Below are 19,124 nucleotides of genomic sequence, written 5' to 3' on the forward strand. Positions count from 1 at the left end.
CCCCAGCTTTGGCCCCCACACAGCCCTCTATAAAGTATAATAGGTCATCATACAGTATAATGGCCCCACACCTCGCCATGCTGTATAATGGCCCCCACTAGGTCTCCAAACAGTACAACCAAACAGTGCAATGACCCCCACGGCCCTCCACATGGTATGATGGTCCCCACTCAAACCTTCACACTGTATAATTGCTTGCATACAGTATATTGGCCCTCACATAGCCCTCCACAAAGTATAAAGGCTCCCACATAGCCCTCGAAATATTATAATAGCCCCCACATAGCCCTCTATATACTATAATGGGCCCCATATTCCTCCATATTGTATAATGCAAAATCATAATCTTTTATATAGTGTGCTGAACCCTATAGTCCTCCATATAGTATCATGCACTCCCCATAGTCTTCCATATAGTATAATGCACTCCCCATAGTCCTGCATATAGTATAATGCAATCCACATAGTCCTCCATACAGTATAATGCACCCCATATTCCTCCATATACTATAATGCACTTCCCATAATCCTCCATATAGTATAATGCACTCCCCATTGTTCTCCATATAGCATAATGCACTCTCCATAGTCCTCCATATAGCATAATGCACTCCTCCATATAGTAAAATGCACTCCTCATAGTGCTCCATACAGTAAGATGCACTCCTCATAGTCCTCCATATAGTATAATATACTCCCCATAGTCCTCCATACAGTATATGGCACTGCCGATAGTCCTCCATGTAGTATAATGCACTCCCCATAATCCGCCATATAGTATAATGCACTCCCATAGTCCTCCATATAGTATAACACACTCCCCATAGTCCTCCATATAGTATAATGCACTCCCCATGGTCCTATATAGTCCATACAGTATAATGCACTCCTCATAGTCCTCTATACAGTACTATGACCACCACAATGTGTTCATTGATTTAAAAAAAAAATACTCACCTCTCCTCCATGTGCTCCGCTGCTCAGGTCTATGCAGCAAGCATTCTGAAGTGCTTGCACATCTCAGGGCAGTGGATGCCATGTAATGATGTCATAGGGCCCGCTGTACTGAGACGTCAGATGCTGAGGAAGAATGACGAAGTAGGAAGTCACAGGCCCCATAGTACTCGCGTGGCCTATGTTCCAACAATGAGCTTTTGGTTTGCTTTTGACACTAATTATTTTCTGTGGCAAAAACTGAGTGTTTTACAATTCAAGCAAAGTGGATGGGATTTATAGAAACCTCATGGCCACTGTGCTTTAATTTTATTCAGCGTAAACTGAGCTGCGTGTGTGTATCAAATCCACATCATGTCAATTTCTCTTGTGAGTATGCTGAGTTTTATGTGTGGATTTTCCCCATAGATTTTCATTAGATGCCGAAAATCTGCAGGTAAAAACGCACATACATAGTCCTGCATATAGTATAGTGCAATCCACATAGTCCTCCATACTGTATAATGCACTCCACATAGACCTCTATATAGTATAATGCACCCCATATTCCGCCATATAGTATAATGCACTCCCCATAGTCCTCCACATAGTATAATGCACTCCCATAGTCCTCCACGTAGTGTAATGCACTCCCCATAGTCCTCAATGTAGTATAATGCACTTCCATAGTCCTCCATATTGTATAATGCACTACCCATAGCCCTCCATACAGTATAATGCACTACCCATAGTCCTCCATATAGTATAATACACTCCCCATAGTCCTCCATATAGTATAATGCACCTCCATCGTCCTCCATACAGTATAATGAATTCCCCATGGTCCTCTATACATTACTATGACTACCAAAATGTGCTCATTGATTTAAAAAAAAAAAAATACTCACCTCTCCTCCTTGTTCCCCGCTGCTCCGGTCTATGCAGCAAGCATTCTGAAGCGCCTGCACATCTCAGGGCAGTGGGTGCCATGTAGTGATGTCATCAGGCCCGCTGTGCTGAGACGTCAGACGCTGAGGAAGAATGATAGAGGAGGAAGTCACAGGCCCCATAGTACTCTTGTGGGTTATGTTCCCACAATGAGCTTTCGGTTTGTTTTTGACAATATTTATTTGCTGTGGCAAAAACAGTGTTTTGCAGTTCAAGCAAAGTGGATGGGATTTTATAGAAACCTCATGGCCACTGTGCTTTAAAGGGGTTGTCCACTACTTTCACATTGATGCCATATCCATAGGATAGGGCATCAATTTATGTTTGCCCGGGGTCCCGCACACAGCACCCCCGCCATCAGCTGTTATCGGTGCCGGCGGTGGCCGCCGGCCGGAAGTGCTTACCTTCTGGTGACTGGTCGCCATGTTGTAGTGGTCGGCACTTGTTAGTGCACATCAAACTGCCATTCAATTGAATGGGAGGCGGATGTGCAGTACCCCGCGGCGGCCACTACAGATGGATGGCCAAACACCGCAGGCAAGTACTTCCGGCCGGTGGCCGCCGCCGCCAGCACCGATAACTTCTGATCGGCAGGGGTGCTGCGTGCAGGACTCCGGCCGATCATACATTGATGCCCTATCTTATGGATATGACTCGCCCCCTGGGCCGTGGGTTACCCGGAACCGGGCAATAGGGCAATAATGGGGGTAGTAGTGGCAACCCGGTCCATGGCTCAGGGTGGTCATACCAAATGTTGTGGCAGTCTATTTGTAGGGTTTTAAATGTCCGACTACGCCACCCGTGGATTGCGGTCAGGGTTAACCGCCGCTGCAGTGCAGACCGCTGGGGCAGATGTAGGTGTGCAGCACTAAGTAGTATAACTCCCCACGGGAGGAGTGTGGCCCCAGGGCAGTATATAGATGGATGATGGAGGGGATGATTCTGACCGCAATAGCCAGGAAACGGAGGCCTCTTAAACAGTTCAGGGTCTTTATTAGAACAGGTGAGACGACCCAAAAACAGTCCCGGCTAGGAGGGGGCCTGGATGTCTGAGAACAAGTGGGAAGCTGGCCCTGGTCAGGGTGAGGGTGAAGGCCTACCATGCTCTCTGCGCTCTTTCTGGCTATTTCCCTCCTTGTGGTGTAACAGCCCACGTTCCTGAGCTCACCGTGTCTTCTCGCCCGTATGGCTTGCAACTTGGGTCCCTTTCTACTCTTGGCCTGGTGCAGCTTTGCTGGTCCCTTCTGCTGTGGCGGAACCTCCGGGCTTCTTAGGCCAAGGAACATACAGTCCCCTGCGGGCTGGTTATTTGCTGTAGGACTTGGATTCCTAACAGCCTCGGACACCAAGTCCGGTAGATCAGTTTCTCTCTCAGCCAGGACAGGCTCTCCTCGCCTTCCGTCCCTGGCTCGTGGCTCCTCTACTGCCACACGACCTCCTCAGCTTCAGCTGAACTGGCTCTCCCTTCTCTGGGACACCTCTCACTCCAGAGACAGGTCGTCCAGAACTCTCTAACCCTGCCCCCAGTTCCAGCTTTTATAGGGTCAGCCTGCTCCCCCTACTGACTTGGGACAGGAGGTGCTGCATGCTAATGGTCCCTGACCAGAGAACCTCCCCCTTGCTCTCAGACACAGCTTTATTATACATTTGTGGCATCCAGGCCAGGGTGACACATTCCCCCCTAGTAAAACTTAGTACTCCGGGACTAACAGGAAACACAAATATAGGTTATAAACAAGGTTATAAACAACAACATAACATATGTACAAGTGCATTTTGTCCTTAAGGAAACGGCGCTTCCGCGACCGGGTGTCCATTTCACCCAACAAGGCGAAGTCTTTGAGCGATGTGGGGACCTGTCCAAAGCAAACCCCAAACGTTGGGCGTGGCTGCAAGGCAAAACTACCTACTTTGGACCACACGGGGCCACGCCAGACAGGTTTTTCTTCCGTGGCCGTCTTCGCAAGAGGCACCAACTGCAACTATCTACATGATAGTTCCGGTTATTCATCGTCCATAACCTGTCAGTCCATGAGCTAGAAAAACTAGAAAAACATAATTAATAACCAGGGTACAACATAACACATTAAATACATACATTATCCACTTAGATCTTCCAGCGAGCTGGCATTTGCCCCTTAGTGCTTCGGGTTGACCTACGTAACCCACTGTCTGGTGGTGGTCTAACCTGGTTTTTCTCACTAGCGCTCGGGGTGCAGTCACTGGCTAAACTTACAGGCAGGGCAGGCAGCTGTCTGCGGGTCCTCTGGCTTACCGCAGGCATGGCAGGCTCACTGTCAGCAGAGGGTTGACTCTCCTGGGCTGCTGGTACAGGCCCTTCTGCCTCTGGAACTGCTTGTTCTTCTCCACCTTCCTGCTCTGGTGTAGGTTGTTGCTGAGCCGGTTGCAGGAAATGCAGGACGGGTACCACTATGGCACCGTTTATTCGAGTCCAGGACTGAGGGAATTCTCCGAGAATGGTGCTGATCATTTCTTCCTTGTCCTCTGCAGGTTCAAGGTCACTTTGATCCTCTTCTGCACTACGGAGTTGCTCGGGGCACATTTTTAGGTGGTCTCTGGAGACGGTACTAGTGGTTTCTCCTCCATCCTTAGTGACCACGCACACCTTCGGGTTGTCGTGATCAGACTGCAGTACTGTGTAGGGTTCCCTTTCCCACTGGTCATCCAGCTTGTGTAGCCTTCTCTTTCGCTTCATAACCTGCTCACCAGGTTCCAGGGGACAAGCAGGGACGTGTTGGTTGAAGAGCCTCTCTTGCTTTTGTCTCGCCTGGGCCAGGCTCTTCTCCACACTCTCCTGTACCTTCTTGTACTGCAGTCGCCTTTCCGTATCCCAGTCCGCATCTGGGGAGGTGTCCTTGGGTGTTAGGACTCCCATCTCCAGGTCTATGGGCAGCTTACCTGGTCTGGCTCTCATCAGGTAAGCCGGGGTGCAGTTTGTAGCATTCACCGGGATATGGTTGTATAAGTCTATCAGGTCCGGCAGTTTTTCTGGCCACAGGCTGCATTCCTCCAGGGGCAACGTCTTCATGAGATCAATGACTATATTGTTCATTTTCTCACACATCCCGTTGGTTTGTGGGTGGTAAGACAGCCATAGAGGTTGCAGAACTCTTGGAAGATTTTGGCCTCGAATGCAGGACCTTGGTCTGTCAGGACCTGTTCTGGATACCCGTGTGGGTGGCAGAAGGTTTGCTGGAAGGCTCTGGCCGCCGTTTGAGCTGTCAAGTCTTTTACCGGGACCACCACTAGAAATCGGGAATAGTGGTCCATGATTGTCAGGGCATAAACGTATCCTGACCGGCTTGGAGCCAATTTGACGTGGTCCAGAGCTACCAGCTCAAGAGGCTGCTTGGTGACGATGGGCCTCAAGGGTGTCTTCTGGCTGGTGCGGTCCTTCCTCCTTAGATTACAAGGGCCACAGTCTCTGCACCACTTCTCTACAGCCCCTCTCATGCTGATCCAGAAGAACCGTCCTCTTAGCAGGAACTCCAGTTTCTTCCAGCCGAAGTGCCCCGCTCTGTCATGGTAAGCCTCCAGGACCATAGCTGCATCTCGCCTTGGGACGACTTGCCAGGTCAGCTCGTGCGTCCGGTGGTTGACGAGTCTTCTGCACAGCTTACCTTCATAGAGGAACAGCCTGCTCTTCTCTTTCCATAGCTGCTTGGCTTCCTCTGGGGCATCCGGATCTAGACGGACGTCTTCTCGGGTCAGCAGGTCTTTCACCATGCGGACTGCAGGGTCACTATCTTGGGTCTTGGCCCAGCTGTGGTGAGGTAGGGGATTGATCATGATGGTTGTTAAGTCTTCCTCCTTCACACGGTGGGAATATTGAGTGGCCCCATACCGGTGGAATGCAGGGAGCTGTTATGAACTGCTACAAACACTAAGGAAAGAAAGGAAAACTGTCCCTACCATAGGACTAAGCTGATTCCCTACGATGCAGCGGGGGACCTGTTCCTTGTGAACAGACCCGCCTAAGTCCTCGGCTAGTCCGAACGCTGACCTATAGATATAAGGGAGGGGTCCCTACAAGAACTAAGGACTGGGATATAGTTGGACACCTCCTAGCAGAAATTGTAGCAGAGCAAAGACAAACAAACAAACAGAAGTACTAGTGGTCAAAAGACCAAGCAAACTACAGAGTAAGGTACAAGGCACCTGGCTAGCTTAAGAGTAAATGTAACACTGAAGTCCTGCAAGGCCAGGAGGGCGGAGCTGGATTATATAGGCAAAAAGTCATGTGACCAGCAAAATAGAAAAAACTAACAGGAGGGTTCTAACAGTACCCCCTCTTCAATGAGGATCCTCCGGATCCTCCAGGCCCAGGTCTATCAGGAAACCTCCTGTGAAACGCTCCGACAAGTCTAGGAGCAGAGACATCATCCGCCCTTACCCAGGAGTTATCCTCGGGACCGAAACCCTTCCAAGCGACGAGATACTGCAATCTCCCTCTATGCCATCTAGAATTAAGAATGCGAGAAATTTCATATTCACCTTCTTCCTCCACCGGAGGAACAGAGACAGTGGCGTCCCTATCAGAAACATCAGCTTTTTTCAATAAGGAAACATGAAACACCGGATTAATCTTCCAGGAGGTAGGAACCTCCAACCTAACAGCAGATTGGTTAACTACCTGAAGCACCTTAAACGGACCTACAAACTTCGGGCCCAATTTCTTAGAAGGAATCCTCAACCGCAGATTCCTAGAGGACAACCAAACCATGTCACCAACAGTAAACAAAACCTCTTGACGTTTCCTGTCAAAGTACCTCTTGGATTTTTTGTTGGCCTCTTGAAGGTTACGACGTACATCAGTCCAAACTCTCTCCAAATCATCGGAAATATTCTCCTCCTCCGGCACAGCCGATACCAATTTGGAGAATGACCCAAACGACGGATGTCTCCCAGTACAACAAAAAAAAGGAGAACACCCAGCAGAAGAGGATGTATGGTTGTTAAGAGCAAATTCAGCCAGTGGCAGAAACTCAGACCACCCCTCTTGATTGTCAGCCACAAAACAACGCAAAAACTGTTCAAAAAATCCTGGTTCTTTCTTTCTGTCTGTCCATTAGACTCAGGATGATAACCAGACGAAAATGACAAATGGACTCCCAACCTGTCACAAAAGGCACGCCAAAAACGAGCCACGAACTGAGGTCCCCTATCGGAAACAATGTCGGAAGGAACGCCATGGAGCCTGACAATTTCTTTAACAAAAGCCTTAGCGAGTGTCCTGGCGAAGGGCAGTTTGATGAAGGGAACCAAGTGACACATCTTGCTAAAACGGTCCACGACCACCCAGATAACAGTGAAACCCTCAGAGGCAGGAAGGTCAGTAATAAAATCCATAGCAAGATGCGTCCAAGGAGCACTAGGAACCTCCAGAGGGCAAAGCAACCCCGCAGCAGGAGCATGTGAAGACTTAGATCTAGCACACACAGTACATTGACGCACCCACTTAATGACTTCCTTCTGCCACCCATGCCACCAAAAACTGCGACCTACAAGTCTCTTAGTCTCCGAAATTCCTGGATGACCTGCCAACCGAGACTTATGACACTCCACAAACAAATCTCTCATAAAGTTCCTAGGCACAAACAACCTTCCATGGGGAGTGTTAGATGGGGCATACTCCTGGGCTTTCAGAATCCCATCTTCCAAAACGGAGTCCAATGCTGCTATCACAACACCTTCCTGTAAAATGCTCTCCTCCTCCTCGGTACCAACCATGGGAGAAAAACTGCGAGATAAAGCATCAGCTTTTACATTTTTGGTACACGGGATGTAAGTAACAGAAAAATTAAACCGCGAAAAAAAAAGTGCCCACCTAGCTTGACGGGCATTCAAGCGCTTGGCAGCATCAAGATAGATCAGATTCTTACGATCAGTAAAAACCTGAATGGTAAATTTAGCACCTTCCAAGAGATGACGCCAATGTTCAAATGCGAGTTTAATCGCCAGCAATTCCCGATTACCGACATCATAATTAAGTTCGGTCTCAGAAAATTTTTTTGAAAAAAAAAGCACAGGGATGTACTCCATCCTTGTTTTCCTGAGACAAAACAGCACCGACCCCCACCAAAGAAGCATCAACCTCGACCAAAAAAGGCTTGGTCTCATCAGGCTGCATAAGGATGGGGGCAGAACTGAACCTCTCCTTGAGATACACAAAAGCTTCAATGGCCTCAGTAGTCCACTGAACCGTATTCGCACCTTTCCTGGTGAGATCGGTCAGCGGCTTAACAATTATAGAAAAATTCTTAATGAATTTTCTGCAATAATTGGCGAAACCCAAAAATCTCTGTATTGGTTTCAAACTAATAGGCCTAGGCCATTCCTGCACCGCCTGAACCTTCACCGGATCCATCTCAAAGCCCTCACTGGAGATAATGTAGCCCAAAAAACTAATTCTCTGCACAGCGAACTCACATTTCTCCAGCTTAGCAAAAAGTGAATTGTCGCTTAACAACTGCAATACCTCACGTGCGCTCTGCCAATGAGACTCCAGATCCGGCGCAAAAATCAAAATGTCATCCAAATACAACACCACATTCTTACCGATCAACGGTCTTAGGATGTCATTAATAAGGTTCTGAAAAAAAGCTGGTGCGTTGGTAAGACCAAAGGGCATAACCAGATTCTCAAAATGACCCACTGGAGTGTTAAAAGCAGTTTTCCACTCATCACCTTCCTTCATACGTAACAAATTGTATGCCCCCCGGAGATCAATCTTAGAGAACCACTTGGCCCCCACTAACTGGTTGAACAAATCAGGAATTAATGGCAGTGGTTAGGAATTGCGTACTGTAATTTTATTAATTTCGCGAAAGTCCAGACATGGACGTAAACCGCCGTCCTTTTTTTTTCCAAAAAAAAATCCAACAACCACAGGTGACTTAGAAGGTCTAATGTGACCGGCGGCCAAGCTTGTCTGTATGTATTCCTCCAAGGCCTTTCTCTCAGGGATAGTAAGATTAAATAAGCGACTCTTGGGAAGAGTTGCTCCAGGGACAAACTCAATAGTACAATCATAGTCCCTATGAGGAGGCAAAACTTGCAACTCCTCCTCTGAAAAAACCTTCCAAAAATCCTGAATAGGTACAGGTAATTCCCCTCTTTCCACAGCAGCAATGCGACCGTTACAACATCTATCATAACACTTAGGACTCCAAGACTTAATTTCATTGGTAGACCAGTCCAGTACAGGATTGTGCAATTTTAACCAAGGTAACCCCAAAACCACTGGAGCAGGCAAATTATTTAACCGGTTCCTGACCGCCCACTGTAGATAAACGTCGGCGCTTGCTGGGCTCTGTGCAGCGCCGACGTTTAAAAATGGTGGGTGGTCTCGCAGCGCTCAGGACCCCCAGGGTCCTGCAAGCGCTGCGATTCCGGTGCAGAGCGTTAGCTCTGACAGGGGACATCATCGAGACCTGATTGGATCAGGTCCCAGTGATGTTAACCCTTTGCTATGTTCTATATGCCGCGATCTATAGTGATCGCGGCATATAGAAGATAGACAGAGGAGAGGGGGTCGTCTTACTTACCTCTCCGACGACCCCTGATACCTTCCAGGACCTGGGGTAGCTATGGCAGCTGGAGGTCACATGACCACCTCCAGATCTGCCATATATGGTGTCCTGCCTGGCTCAGCCTGCAGCTGAAGCCTGGCAGGAGACACGGTGTGAAACAGTCAGCAAAGATCTCATGTAATGTAATACATGTCTATTACATTACATGAGATCAGTGATCAGAAAAATAAAAATTAATGTCCCATACAGGGACTAAGTAAAAATGTAAAAAAAAGTTAAAAAAAAGTTTTTAAACTGTTAAAAAAAAATCACAAAATAAATAAAAAATAAATAAAATATTAAACCAATAAATCCGTATATTTTTACAAAACCAAAAAAAGTACACATATTTGGTATCACCGCGTCCGAAACAACCCAAGCTATAAAAGTGTCACACTAATTAACTCCTTCTGTGCACACCGTAATAAAAATAAATAAAAAACGGGGCAAAAAAATATGCTTTTTCATCATATCGCCAAACAAAAAGTGGAAAAAAATGCGATCAAAAAGCAAAATAGAAATAAAAATGGTACCGCTGAAAACGTCATCTTGTTCCGCAAAAAAAAAGCCGCCATACAGCTCCATCAGCCGAAAAATAAAAAAGTTATAGCGCTCAGAATAAAGCATAAAATTGTTTTATTGTGTAAAAGCGCCAAAAAATAAAAAAAATACAGTAAGTGTAGCATCGCTGTAAATGTACTGACCCGAAGAATAACGCTGCCTGATCACTTTTACCACACGCAGAACGGCATAAAAAAAAACCCTCAAAAAACAATTCCTGAATTGTTGGTTTTTGTTAATTTTACCTCCCAAAAAACGGAATAGAAAGCGATCAAAAAATGTCACGTACCCAAAAATGGTACCAATAAAAATGTCAACTCGTCCCGCAAAAAACAAGCCATCACATGACTCTGTCAGCCAAAATATGGAAAAATTATAGCTCTCAAAATATGGTGATGCAAAAACTAGATTTTGCAAAAAAAAGCGTCTTTTAGTCTGTGACAGCTGTCAATCATAAAAACCCGATATGATTCTGGTATCGCTGTAATCACACCGACCCGAAGAATAAAGTAATCTAATCAGTTATATCACACGAGGAAAGGAGTAAAAAATAAATAAAACCAATTCTTCACCGGCTACTGATTTGTTTATTATGTCTCCCAAAGATCGCAGTAAGGCTCTGCCCACATTTATCCTGCGCTCTGCGCTGAGCGCTTACACAAGAGTTTCCGTGTAAATCTCTGAAATACGTGATTCAGACAAAACCCATGACGGAAGATTCCCTCTAATGAGGCAGATATAGGCCACTGTGGATGCCGTCTGGCCTGGGATCCCACGGTGTCATTTGTTTTAGGCGTGCATAAAAGTGCGGTTGGCCACAGTTTTGTGCACTTCTGAAAAAAAGGACACCGCTAAACAGAGGCCAGACGGAGTCCAGAGTAACTCTGCTGCCTCATTATAGTGAATGGATCCCGCAGGGGTTTCATCTGAATTACATCACTTGGAAATTTAGATGGAAACCCCGATGTAAGTGCTCAGCCTAGAGCGCCGGATAAATGTTACGTAAAATGTTCCCAATAAAAGCTTCAACTCAGTCCTCAAAAAAAGCTAGTCCCCACTCAGGTCCGTCATCTGTTAAAAATATAAGTGACTTCCAAGTTACTGGTAGCAGAAAGGCTCTGGAAAAGCGAAATGGCCCTTGCCCCCCAAAAGAAATTCAGAAAATGTTGTGCTCCCAAATTCAAATGCCTATTCTACAATAATTTGTTCTCCAATTGTCAAATAGCACTCCGTCCCCCCAGATCTCGCCGTATGGCTGAGCGGTACAATACAGCCACATATGGGGTATTGCCACTTTTAGTAGAAATTGTGTGACACATTTCGGCACCATTTTTACCCATTGCCCTGTGTGAAAATGTAAAATCTGAGGGTAAAACATTTTTTTGTGGTAAAAATATAATTATGCTTTTTTCACTGCCCAATGGTATAAATTTAAAAATTAAAAAATACTCACTACTTCCCTAGATGAATTCCTTGAGAGATGTAGTTTACAAAATGGGGTCACTTGTGGGGGTTTCTGCTGTTTTGGCATGTCAGCGACTCTTCAAATGTGACATGGTGTCTGCCACCTATCCCAGCCAACATAGCGCTCCTTTCTCTTCCGAACCCTGCCGTACACCAAAGCAGTGCTTTTCCCCCACATATGGGGTATCGGCGTACTCAGTGCAATTTATCCTGTTACCCTTATGATAATGCAAAATTAGGGAATGAAAAACATTTTTTGTGGGAAAAATGTGAAAATTGTATTTTTACGGCTCAATATTATAAACTTCTGTGAAGCACTTGGGGTGCAAGGTGCTCACCACACATCTAGATAAGTTTCCTAAGGGGTCTAGTTTCCAAAATGGTGGCACTTGTGGGGGGTTTCCACTGTTTAGGCACATTAGGGGCCCCCCAAATGCGACATGGCGTCTGCTAATTATTCAAACAAATTTTCCATTCAAAAAGTCAAATGGCGCTCCTTCCCTTTCAAACCCTGCCATGCGCCCAAACAGTAATTTGCCTCCACATATGGGGTATCGGCGTGTTCAGAAGAAATTGCACAACAAATTTCATGGTGCAATTTATCCTATTACCCTTATGATAATGCAAAATTAAGGGATGAAAAACGGTTTTGTGGGAAAAATGTGAAAATTTTATTTTTACAGCTCAATATTATAAACTTCTGTGAAGCACCTTGGGGTTCAAGGTGCTCACCACACATCTAGATAAGTTCCCTAAGGGGTCTAGTATCCAAAATGGTGTCACTTGTGGGGGGTTTCCACTGTTTAGGCACATCAGGGGCTCCCCAAATGCAACATGGCGTCCGCTAATTATTCAAACAAATTTTACATTCAAAAAGTCAAATGGAGCTCCTTCCCTTTCAAACCCTGCCGTGCGCCCAAACAGTGGTTTGCCTCCACATATGGGGTATCGGCGTGTTCAGGAGAAACTGCACAATAAATTTCATGGTGCAATTTATCCTATTACCCTTATGATAATGCAAAATTAAGGGATATAAAACGTTTTTGTGGGAAAAATGTGAACATTTTATTTTTACAGCTCAATATTATAAACTTCTGTGAAGCACCTTGGGGTTCAAGGTGCTCACCTCACATCTAGATATGTTCCCTAAGGGGTCTAGTTTCCAAAATGGTGTCACTTGTGGGAGGTTTCCACTGTTTAGGAACATCAGGGGCTCTCCAAACGCAACATGGTGTCTGCTAATTATTCAGACAAATTTTACATTCAAAAAGTCTAATGGCGCTCCTTCCCTTCCGAGCCCTGCAGTGCGCCCAAACAGTGGTTTTCCCTCACATATGGGGTATCAGCGCGCTCAAGAGAAATTGCACAAAAAATTTTGGGGTCCATTTTTTCCTGTTACCCCTGTGAAAATAAAAAAAATTAGGTCTAAAGTAACATTTTTGTGAAAAAAGTTAAATGTTAATTTTTTTCTTCCACATTCCAAAAATTCCTGTGAAGCACCTGAAGGGTTAATAAAGTTCTTGAATGTGGTTTTGAGCACCTTGAGGGGTGCAGTTTTTAGAATGGTGTCACTTTTGGGTATTTTCTGTCATAAAGACCCCTCAAAGTGACTTCAAATATGATATGGTCCCTAAAAAAATGTTTTTGTAAATTTTGTTGGAAAAATGAGAAATCGCTGGTCAACATTTAACCCTTATAGCTCCCTAACAAAAAAAAAATTTTGGTTCCAAAATTGTGCTGATGTAAAGTAGACATGTGGGAAATGTTATTTATTAACTATTTTGTGTGACATATCTCTCTGATTTAAGGGCATGAAAATTCAAAGTTTGAAAATTGCAAAATTTTCAAAATTTTTGCCAAATTTCCGATTTTTTCACAAATAAACGCAAGTGATATCAAAGAAGTTTTACCACTATCATGAAGTACAATATGTCACGAAAAAACAGTCTCAGAATCAGGGGAATCCGTTGAAGCGTTCCAGAGTAATTACTTCATAAAGTGACAGTGGTCAGAATTGAAAAAATTGGCCCGGTCACGAAGGCAAAAACAGGCTCTGGAGCGAAGTGGTTAAAACATTATCTTTCTTATTATTCTAACATTTGGCAAATATTAAAAATTATGGTAATCCTAATTGACCTAAAACGGGAAAGGTTTATTCTTATTTCATGTCAGATTTTGAGAAAAACATGCATATGTGTCTTTTTATATAGTGTATGTAAACTTCTGGTTTCAACTGTATATATGTGCACATCTCATTGCTATAGCAAATCAGTGGGAGTCATCAACAGTGATAAAATAATAGAAAAAAAGGAAGAAAATTGAATCCTTAGAGGAAAAGTAAGATGATTTGTCTAAAAAATGCCAGTGTAAGGAGGCTCGTAAGCTCCCCGGGGAGCCATTGCATGGTTTATAAGCCTCCTTACTCTGGCATTTCACTCTCCTCACTAGGATCTAAGGGGTAAAGTTTTTCCTTCTGAAGTCTCTCACACAGCTAAATCAGATCTCATGCTTTGCACTGCTGAGGGGCAACACCCTGAAACACCATGGCTGCAAATTGAGATTCTAGTTTCCCATTTATCCTAAATCATGTGGAAAGGCTTGTTAAAAGGTTGATATTGACTTTTAGGATTGCTACTTCCAATAGGTGGCACTGGAAGAGACAGTTTGCAAGTTTTGGGTAGAATTTCTCTTCAATAAAAATACTTTTTGATTACACCAGTGATTTTTTTCCTTTCTTACAGACTGGACCAGTCATTGGGGAAGCCCTCACTGTTTCTTTCTGGATAGATTCCACTTCCTACCACTATGAAATGGAATAAATGCTATGTTTTAGAGAAATTAACAATAGTAATGGTAATAATCTGACACCATATGATGGCAAATCCAAGCAACATGCCGTCATTTGTAACAATGGGAAAGCCTTTTTTTAAGAGGTTGTCCAGAATAAGGATGCCATATTTCATCGCTTTGTGGAAGAATAGGTAAATCGTTTCTCATGTTATATTCTCTGAACTGTAAATCGTAAACAGTTTCACAAATTTGGTTGAATGCCAGTGGACCCAAAAAAATGCTAATTTCTAATAGTAAATTTAAAAATGACTTTTTTTTACTTTTATTTATTTCCAGATAAAGTGAAAGATCGAGGCTCTAATACAATTGGGTCAAGATTGAACCGTGTCGAGGACAAGGTAAGAAAATAAGATAAAACCATATATATTTATATTATGCACAGCTACTACTTACACATACACACATGGAGTACAGGATATACAGACAATTACCACATACTACATACAGAAGATTCCTCACTCTCTGAAAAAGTGTAAAATACATAATGGTGCATCCAGACACCAATTCTACAGTGCTGCTCATACACTGCAAAGAGTCTAAATACCTGTGGTCATCTGTGACTTGCACACACAAGTTAAGGTGGCCACACACAATAACTGAACATTGATTGCTGGTTCGGCCGTCGACTACCTCTCCCAACTCTCATACACGAGAAGGTTTGGCTTGGTTAAATGTTCATGTGTTTTCAAAGTGGAGAACTGTGAAAATCACTGCCAAACGGCTCTGGCAGCAGCTTATCACCTGAATAACAAAAGGGTCGGGCATTAAGGGTCAGGCAGTTTGAATTTTACCTCCTCTGACCTCATCTGTCAGGGAAGAGTCTGGATGTCCCCTTAGACTATTAGCTTAGTCTATTGTGTATGGAGGCTTAAAGGGGTTTTCCATTACTCAGACAACTCCTTCTCAATCCATATGTGTGTCCCCCAGTAAAATAATAACACCTATACTCACCTCCAGTGCCAGCACTATTCCAGCGGTGTCTGCACTGGCTCTCCTGGGGATTGCGTGTGTCATGGGTGTGTCAGAAGTGACAGACAGTCATCCTGCAGTTGGTTGCAGGAGATCTCTTCATTTGGCCTTACAGACAACTTCTTAGAATATGTATCTCTAGGACCCAGGGACTAGCTTCCTCGGGCTAATTAACACCCTGGCCTGGATGTATAAATACCTGTTGTGAGCCAGAGGGAGGTGCCAGCGATATTCATTGCCCCTTGTGAAGGCTTGAGCAAGAGCAGTACTTCTATCTCTCTGGTGCTAGAGAACGTGTGCGCATTTGTCTGGAGTCGAGTAAAGCTAAGCGATTTTCCCTTGTTTGTCCCCCCTTGTTGTCTTTAGTGTTCAGTGGGGATCAACTAGTGCTCATCCTTTCTGTTCCCTAGCCTGAGCCTAATGCCAGGGATAGACAGGCTGAGGTATGCGTGCGGCGATTGGTGAAGAACCAATAAAGGGACATTAGTGGAGACAGGGTGACACTAGATCAGCCTAGGAGTTCTCCACTCCCCACTTTCCCTAGTCTGGGTTCCCTTTCCGTTTTCCCTTTGTGTTGCACTTAGTCTTTCCCACACCTTGCGTGACAGCATGACATTATGTCTCATGATTCCTAGGGGCAATCAGTGCTGACTTTACTCTCCCCGCCTTTGGCCAACTTGCATACATCCAGAGGAAGTGAGAGATGTTGCTGCCCTTACTTCCTCCGGATGTACAGGTATGTGCTATAACTGGAGGCAGGAAGAGTGAAGCCAGCGCTGATTGGCAGCAGGGATCACTTGACATAACAATGTCACGTGATCCCAAGGAGAGCCAATGCCGACACGGCTGGAACACTGGAAGGGAGTATAGGTGTTATTATTTTACTGAGGGCAAAAATATATATATGGAGGAGATGTCCGAGTAGTAGAAAACCCCTTTAAGTGTTGGCTACTACTTTCATGGATGTGGACAGAAAGCTCTTTCTGAGTTCATTAAGTAGTTCAATCTGACAAAGGTTTCCAATAGAGTTGGTGCGAGTCAATTCGCAGGACCCAGTCCATCAGCCACATCCATAATCTGTGACCGCTGCATCGGAGCCCTGAGAACCACCTCCTACATCCCGGCATCCACAGCTGTTCTACTGATTAGCCGGCCTGATGCAATGTCACATATGCATCATGCTGTAACCATAAAGATGCAGCTAATCAGAAGAGAAGCAGGGAATCTTGGAAGGTAGAAGGCAGGTCTTGAGGCTCCTGTCCAGCATCCAAAGATTACTGACGTGGCTGATGGACCCAGTGCTGCGAAACGAATCGCACCAACTATAGTTTTCAATTAAAACAACAATGTCTAAATGGCTAACCAATATTGCATTAAAGGATCTATCTACTTTATTTCTCCCCAAAACTGTGCCTCTCTTGTCCATGGGGTGTGTCTGGTATTGCAACTCAGTGCCCCATTGATTTGGTTAGGGATAAGCTACAATATCAGGCAGCGCTCATGGGTAGTGTAAAATGTGTATGGAGTGTGGTCTGTATCTATGCTATTTTCTTTGTTTGAATTTTTTTTTATATATTTGTAGGTAACTCAAATGGATCATAAACTCAATCTCATAACCGATGTGATTCACCACCTGATAGCAAACCAACAAAGCGGTCAGTCTACAAACAGAACATCGCACCGGAGCAACTCTCTGAACGACGGGAGCAACCTCTCCAGTACTCTGCTACCTACCAACAGTTAACAGTGCCAAGACGAAACCAAGATAATGCATCTTGATGAACAAACACAAACTAGTTCTTCTACTGTCCTCAATGCAGATATTCATTATTTTAATGAATGCATTTATAAGCAGAAAGTAAAATGAATGATGAAATTAGACTGAGTATGGAGTAAGTGTGTAACACTGTAAAGGACGTCTTGTCTATTCTCTGTAGATCCTATCAGGGTTCATTGAAGGTTTCTTAGAGGAAGGGACATGGAACATATGTGTATTGCTCCATGTAGAAACATGCAAGAAAGCATCTGATACATTGATGAATCCTTTCTCAGGAAGATTGTAGCTCATCGGCCTGTGGGATCGTAAATCGCTACGGGTCGTGCTGTAAAACTGGCAATACAACTGAACAATTACCCTGATTTTTTTTATTGTATTAAAATACACTTTTTACATTGATTTTCAATTTTTGGGGGGCCTAAAATGAAAATTCATTTGAGAAAAATAGAAATAAATATTGTACTGTAGAAAATTAGACTTCTTTTTTTTTACAATGTATTTTTGGTAAAAATGGTATTAAAGAGTTAATTTTTCTTTATGATTTCTGATCACAATTTTTTTTTTCTGGAATATTTTTTGACATCTGATCAAATGTATTGTATTTTCTCAAAAATGTTGATATTTGCACATTGATCGGTTTAAAACAGTGATGGCGAATCTTTTAGAGACCGAGTGCCCAAACTGCAATCCAAAACCCACTTATTTATCGCCAAGTGCCAACACGGCAATTTATCCTAAATATTGAGGTTTTACTGATACAAACAACTGATACAAAGAGAAGGCGAGGGCAGCATAGAGCAGCCACAGACAGGAGCAGGGGTAAGAGACTGCAGAAATAAAGAATGTGCTCACCCCCATCCTGGTGTATAAGCTGGCCCTCCCCTCAATCCTGGTATATATGCTGGCCCTCCCCTCAATCCTGGTATATATGCTGGCCCTCCCCTCAATCCTGGTATATATGCTGGCCCTCCCCTCAATCCTGGTATATGTGCTGGCCCTCCCCTCAATCCTGGTATATATGCTGGCCCTCCCCTCAATCCTGGTATAAATGCTGGCCCTCCCCTCAGTCCTGGTATATATGCTGCCCTCCCCTCAATCCTGGTATATATGCTGGCCCTCCCCTCAATCCTGGTATATATGCTGGCCCTCCCCTCAATCCTGGTATATATGCTGCCCTCCCCTCAATCCTGGTATATATGCTGGCCCTCCCCTCAATCCTGGTGTATATGCTGGCCCTCCCCTCAATCCTGGTATATATGCTGGCCCTCCCCTCAATCCTGGTATATATGCTGGCCCTCCCTTCAATCCTGGTATATATGTTGCCCCTCCCCTCAATCCTGGTATATATGCTGCCCCTCCCCTCAATCCTGGTATATATGCTGCCCCCCCTCAATCCTGGTATATATGCTGGCCCTCCCCTCAATCCTGGTATATATGGTGGGCCTCCCCTCAATCCTGGTATATATGGTGGCCTCCCCTCAATCCTGGTATATATGCTGGCCCTCCCTTCAATCCTGGTATATATGCTGGCCCTCCCCTGAATCCTGGTATATATGCTGGCCCTCCCCTGAATCCTGGTATATATGCTGGCCCTCCCTTCAATCCTGGTATATATGCTGGCCCTCCCCTCAATCCTGGTATATATGCTGGCCCTCCCTTCAATCCTGGTATATATGCTGGCCCTCTCTTCAATCCTGGTATATATGCTGGCCCTCTCCTCAATCCTGGTATATATGCTGCCCCTCCCCTCAAACCTGGTATATATGCTGCCCCCCCTCAATCCTGGTATATATGCTGGCCCTCCCCTCAATCCTGGTATATATGGTGGGCCTCCCCTCAATCCTGGTATATATGCTGGCCCTCCCTTCAATCCTGGTATATATGCTGGCCCTCCCCTCAATCCTGGTATATATGCTGGCCCTCCCCTCAATCCTGGTATATATGCTGGCCCTCCCTTCAATCCTGGTATATATGCTGGCCCTCCCCTCAATCCTGGTATATATGCTGGCCCTCCCTTCAATCCTGGTATA

This window comes from Phyllobates terribilis, unplaced genomic scaffold (assembly GCF_046119375.1).
Source record: "Phyllobates terribilis strain yellow unplaced genomic scaffold, ASM4611937v1 Scaffold_134__1_contigs__length_4944459, whole genome shotgun sequence".
NCBI classification, from domain to species: domain Eukaryota; kingdom Metazoa; phylum Chordata; class Amphibia; order Anura; family Dendrobatidae; genus Phyllobates; species Phyllobates terribilis.